Source organism: Nomascus leucogenys, chromosome 22a (genome assembly GCF_006542625.1).
Source record: "Nomascus leucogenys isolate Asia chromosome 22a, Asia_NLE_v1, whole genome shotgun sequence".
NCBI lineage: Eukaryota > Metazoa > Chordata > Mammalia > Primates > Hylobatidae > Nomascus > Nomascus leucogenys.
The window spans coordinates 33395098-33401097 of NC_044402.1; positions in this window are offsets into that span (position 1 = coordinate 33395098).

Genomic DNA, 6000 nt, shown 5'->3' on the forward strand with positions numbered 1-6000 from the left:
CCATACAAAATGATGAGTTCATGTCCTTTGTAGGGACATGGATGAAGCTGGAAACCATCATTCTCAGTAAACTATCGCAAGGACAAAAAACCAAACACCTCATGTTCTCACTCATAGGTGGGAACTGAACAATGAGAACTCATGGACACAGGAAGGGGAACATTACTCCGGGGACTGTTGTGGGGTGGGGGGAGGGGGGAGGGACAGCATTAGGAGATATACCTAATGCTAAATGACTAGTTAATGGGTGCAGCAAAACAACATGGTACATGGATACATATGTAACAAACCTGCACATTGTGCACATGTACCCTAAAACCTAAAATATAATAATAAAAAAAAACAAAAACAAACAAAAAAAAGAAATTTCTTCCACCAGATACCCTAAATCATCTCTCTCAAGGTCAAGATTCCACAGATCTCTAGGGCATGAACAAGATGGTTCCAGTCTCTTTGTTAAAGCATAACAAGAGTCACCATTGCTCCAGTTCCCAACAAGTGCCTCATCTCCATCTGTGACCACATTAGCGTGGCCTTCATTGTCCATATCACTATCACCACATTTGTCAAAGCACTTGACAAGTCTCTAACAAGCTCCAAACTTCCTCACATTTTCCTGTCTTCTTCTGAGCTCTCCAAACTGTTCCAACCTCTGCCTGTTACCCAGTTTCAAAGTCACTTCCACATTTTCAAGTATCTTTACAGCACCACCTCACTCTACTGATACCATTTTACTATATTGGTCTGTTTTCACACTGCTAAAAAAGACATACTCAAGACTGGGTAATTTATAAAGGAAAGAGGTTTTGCTGACTCAGAGTTCCACATGGCTGGGGAAGCCTTACAATCCTGGTGGAAGACAAATGAGGAGCAAAGTCAGATATCACATGACGGTAGGCAAGGGAGAGTGTGCAGGGGAACTCTTTTTTATAAAATGACCAGATCTTGTGAAACATATTCACTATCATGAGAACTGCATGGGAAAGACTCACATCCATGATTCAATTACCTCCAACTGGGTGCCTTCCATGACACATGGGAATTATGGGAGCTACAACTCAAGATGAGATTTGGGTGGGTACACAGCCAAACCATATCACTCAGAAAATAGGTGTCAAGTATGTTGATATGGGTTGGCTGTGTCCCTACCCAAGTCTCATTTTGAATAGTAGCTTCCATAATTCCCATATGTTGTGGGTGGAACCCAGTGGGAAATAATTGAATCATGGGGGTAGTTTCCTCCATACTGTTGTCATGGTAGTGAATAAGTCTCACAAGATCTACTGATCTCTCATTTTCTCTCTTGTCTGCTGCTAGGTAAGACATGCCTTTTGCCTTCCATCATGATTTTGAGGGCCCCCCAGCAATGTGGAACTGTGAGTCCATTAAACCTCTTTTTCTTTAGATATTACCCAGTCTCAGGTTTGTCTTTATAAGCAGCATGAAAATGGACTAATACATATGTTCTTGGAAGCTTTGTGAAAAATGAGTTGACTGTACGTGTATGAATTTGTTTTTAGGTTCTCTGTTTTATTCCATGTCTATGTATCTGTTTTTATGCCAGTACCATGCGGTTTTGGTTACTGTAGCTCTGCAATATAACTTGAAATCAGATAATGTAATTCCTCTAGTTTTGCTCTTTTTGCCTAGAATAGCTTTGACTATTCTGTTTTTTTTGTGTGTGTGTGGTTCCATATAAATTTTAGGATTGTTTTTTCTACTTTTGTGGAGAATGTCATTGGTATTTTGATAGGAATTGCATTGAATCAGTAGGATTGCTTTGGGTGGTGGGACATTTTAACAATATTGATTCTCCCTATCCATGAACTCGGAATATCTTTCCATTTTTTGTGTGTCTTCTTCAATTTCTTTTGTCAGTGTTTATAGTTCTCATTGTAGAAATCTTTTATATATTTGGCTAATTCCTAAATATTTTATTTTATTTGTGGCTTTATTGTAAATGGAATTACTTTTTACATTTCTTTTTCAGATTGTTCACTGTTAACATACAGAAATGCTACTGATTCTTTCATGTTAATCTTGTATCCTGCAACTTTACTAAATTTATTAGTTCTAAAAGTTGTTTGGTGGAGTCGTATATCATCTGTAAACAAGGATAATTTTACTTCTTCCTTTTCAACTGAGATATTCTTTACTTCTTTCTCTTGTCCAGTTGCTCTAGCTAGGACTTCCAGTACTATATTGAATAACAGTGGTGAAAGTGGGCATCCTTGTCATGCTCCTGATATCAGAGGAAAGCCTTTTAATTTTTCCCCTTGAGTATGATACTAGCTGTGGGTCTGTCATATATGGCTTTTATTGTCTTGAAGTATGTTCCTTCTATACCAGTTTTCTGAAGACTTTTATCATGAGGGGATGCTAAATTTTATCAAATGTTTTTTCAGCATCAATTGAAATGATCATATGGTTTTTGTCCTTTATTCTGCTGATATGATGCATCACATTGATTGATTTGTGTATGTCGAACTATCTTTGCATCCTGGAGATAAATTCTACGTGGTCATAATAAATGATCTTTTTAATGCTTTGATGAATTCTATTTGCTCATACTTTGTTGATGATTTTTGCATCAATATCAAATCAGAGATATTGGCCTGTAATTTTTTTAATGTATCTTTGATTTTGATATCAGGGTAATACTGGCCTCATAGAATGAGCTTGGAAGTATTGCCTCCTCCTCTATTTTTTTTAATAGTTTGAGTAGGATTGGTATTAGTTCTTTAAGTGTTTATTAGAATTCAGCAATGAAGACATCAGGTCTTGGGCTTTTCTTTACTGGGAGACTTTTTATTATGGTTTCAATCTCATTACTCGTTATTGGTGTGTTCAGATTTTGGAATGCTTCATGGTCAATCTTGGTAGGTCTGTTCAGATTTTGGATTGCTTCACGGTCAATCTTGCTAGGTTGCATGTGTCTGGGAATTTGTTCATTTTCTCTAGATTTTCCAATTTGTTAGCATATAGTGTTCATAGTAGCTCCTAATGATCTTTTGAATTTCTGTAGTATCAGTTGTAATGTCTCCTTTTTCATCTCTGATTTTATTTATTTGGGGTTTCTCTCTCTTTTTCTTAGTCTGGTTAAAGATTTGTCAATTTTCTTTATCTCTACAAAATGCCAACTTTTCATTTTCTTGACTCTTGCATTGTTTTCTTCATTTCAAATTCATGTATTTCTGTTCTGATCTTTATCATTTTTCTTCTAGTAATTTTGCATTTGGTTTGTTCTTTCTTTTCTAGTTCCTTAAGATGTATCATTAGTTTATTTATTAGAAGTTTGTCTCCTTTTTGGATGTAGGCACTTATAGCTATAAATTTCCCTTTTAGTACTGCTGATATGGTTGGAGTCTGTTGCCCTGCCCACATCTCATGGCAAATTGTAAAGCTTTTTGTTTTTCATTTTATAGTTATTATACTTTAAGTTTTAGGGTACATGTGCACAATGTGCAGGTTTGTTACATATGTATACATGTGCCATGTTGGTGTGCTGCACCCATTAACTCATCATTTAGCATTAGGTATGTCTCCTAATGCTATCCTTCACCCCTCCCCCAACCCCACAACAGTCCCCGGAGTGTGATGTTCCCCTTCCTGTGCCCATGTGTTCTCATTGTTCAATTCCCACCTATGAGTGAAAACATGCGGTGTTTGGTTTTTTGTCCTTGCGATAGTTTACTGAGAATGATGATTTCCAGTTTCATCCATGTCCCTACAAAGGACATGAACTCATCACTTTTTATGGCTGCATAGTATTCCATGGTGTATATGTGCTGTATTTTCTTAATCCAGTCTATCGTTGTTGGACATTTGGGTTGGTTCCAAGTCTTTGCTATTGCGAATAGTGCCCAATAAACATATGTGTGCATGTGTCTTTATAGCAGCATGATTTATAGTCCTTTGGGTGTATAACCAGTAATGGGATGGCTGGGTCAAATGATATTTCTAGTTCTAGATCCCTGAGGAATTGCCACACTGACTTCCACAATGGTTGAACTAGTTTACAGTCCCACCAACAGTGTAAAAGTGTTCCTATTTCTCCACATCCTCTCTAGCACCTATTGTTTCCTGACTTTTTAATGATCGCCATTCTAACTGGTGTGAGATGGTATCTCATTGTGGGTTTGATTTGCATTTCTCTGATGGCCAGTGATGATGAGCATTTTTTCATGTGTTTTTTGGCTGCATAAATGTCTTCTTTTGAGAAGTGTCTGCTCATGTCCTTTGCCCACTTTTTGATGGGGTTGTTTGTTTTTTTTCTTGTAAATTTGTTTGAGTTCATTGTAGATTCTGGATATTAGCCCTTTGTCAGATGAGTAGGTTGCGAAAATTTTCTCCCATTTTTTAGGTTGTCTGTTCACTCTGATGGTAGTTTCTTTTGCTGTGCAGAAGCTCTTGCTTTTGGTGTTTTAGACATGAAGTCCTTGCCCATGCCTATGTCCTGAATGGTAATGCCTAGGTTTTCTTCTAGGGTTTTCATGGTTTTAGGTCTAACATGTAAGTCTTTAATCCATCTTGAATTAATTTTTGTATAAGGTGTAAGGAAGAGATCCAGTTTCAGCTTTCTACATATGGCTAGCCAGTTTTCCCAGCACCATTTATTAAATAGGGAATCCTTTCCCCATTTCTTGTTTTTGTCAGGTTTGTCAAAGATCAGATATTGTAGATATGCGGCATTATTTCTGAGGGCTCTGTTCTGTTCCATTGATCTATATCTCTGTTTTGGTACCAGTACCATGCTGTTTTGGTTACTGTAGCCTTGTAGTATAGTTTGAAGTCAGGTAGCGGGATGCCTCCAGCTTTGTTCTTTTGGCTTAGGATTGACTTGGCGATGCGGGCTCTTTATTGGTTCCATATGAACTTTAAAGTAGTTTTTTCCAATTCTGTGAAGAAAGTCGCTGGTAGCTTGATGGGGATGGCATTGAATCTATAAATTACCTTGCACAGTATGGCCATTTTCACGATATTGATTCTTCCTACCCATGAGCATGGAATGTTCTTCCATTTGTTTGTATCCTCTTTTATTTCATGGAGCAGTGGTTTGTAGTTCTCCTTGAAGAGGTCCTTCACATCCCTTGTATTTTGGATTCCTAGGTATTTTATTCTCTTTGAAGCAATTGTGAATGGGAGTTCACTCATGATTTGGCTCTCTGTTTGTCTGTGATTGGTGTACAAGAATGCTTGTGATTTTTGTACATTGATTTTGTATTCTGAGACTTTGCTGAAGTTGCTAATCAGCTTAAGGAGATTTTGGGCTGAGACGATGGGGTTTTCTAGATATACAATCATGTCATCTGCAAACAGGGACAATTTGACTTCCTCTTTTCCTAATTGAATACCCTTTATTTCCTTCTCCTGCCTGATTGCCCTGGCCAGAATTTCCAGCACTATGTTGAATAGGAGTGGTGAGAGAGGGCATCCCTGTCTTGTGCCAGTTTTCAAAGGGAGTGCTTCCAGTTTTTGCCCATTCAATATGATGTTGGCTGTGGGTTTGTCATAGATAGCTCTTATTATTTTGAGATACATCGCATCAATACCTAATTTATTGAGAGTTTTTAGCATGAAGGTTGTTGAATTTTGTCAAAGGCCTTTTCTGCATGTATTGAGATAATCATGTGGTTTTTGTCTTTGGTTCTGTTTATATGCTGGATTACATTTACTGATTTGCGTATGTTGAACCAGCCTTGCATCCCAGGGATGAAGCCCACTTGATCATGGTGGACAAGCTTTTTGATGCGCTGCTGGATTCGGTTTGCCAGTATTTTATTGAGGATTTTTGCATTGATGTTCATCAAGGATATTGGTCTGAAATTCTCTTTTTTGGTTATGTCTCTGCCCGGCTTTGGTATCAGGATGATGCTGGCCTCATAAAATGAGTTAGGGAGGATTCCCTCTTTTTCTATTGATAGGAATAGTTTTAAGAGGAATGGTACCAGTTCCTCCTTGTACCTCTGGTAGAATTCGGCTGTGAATCCATCTGTTCCT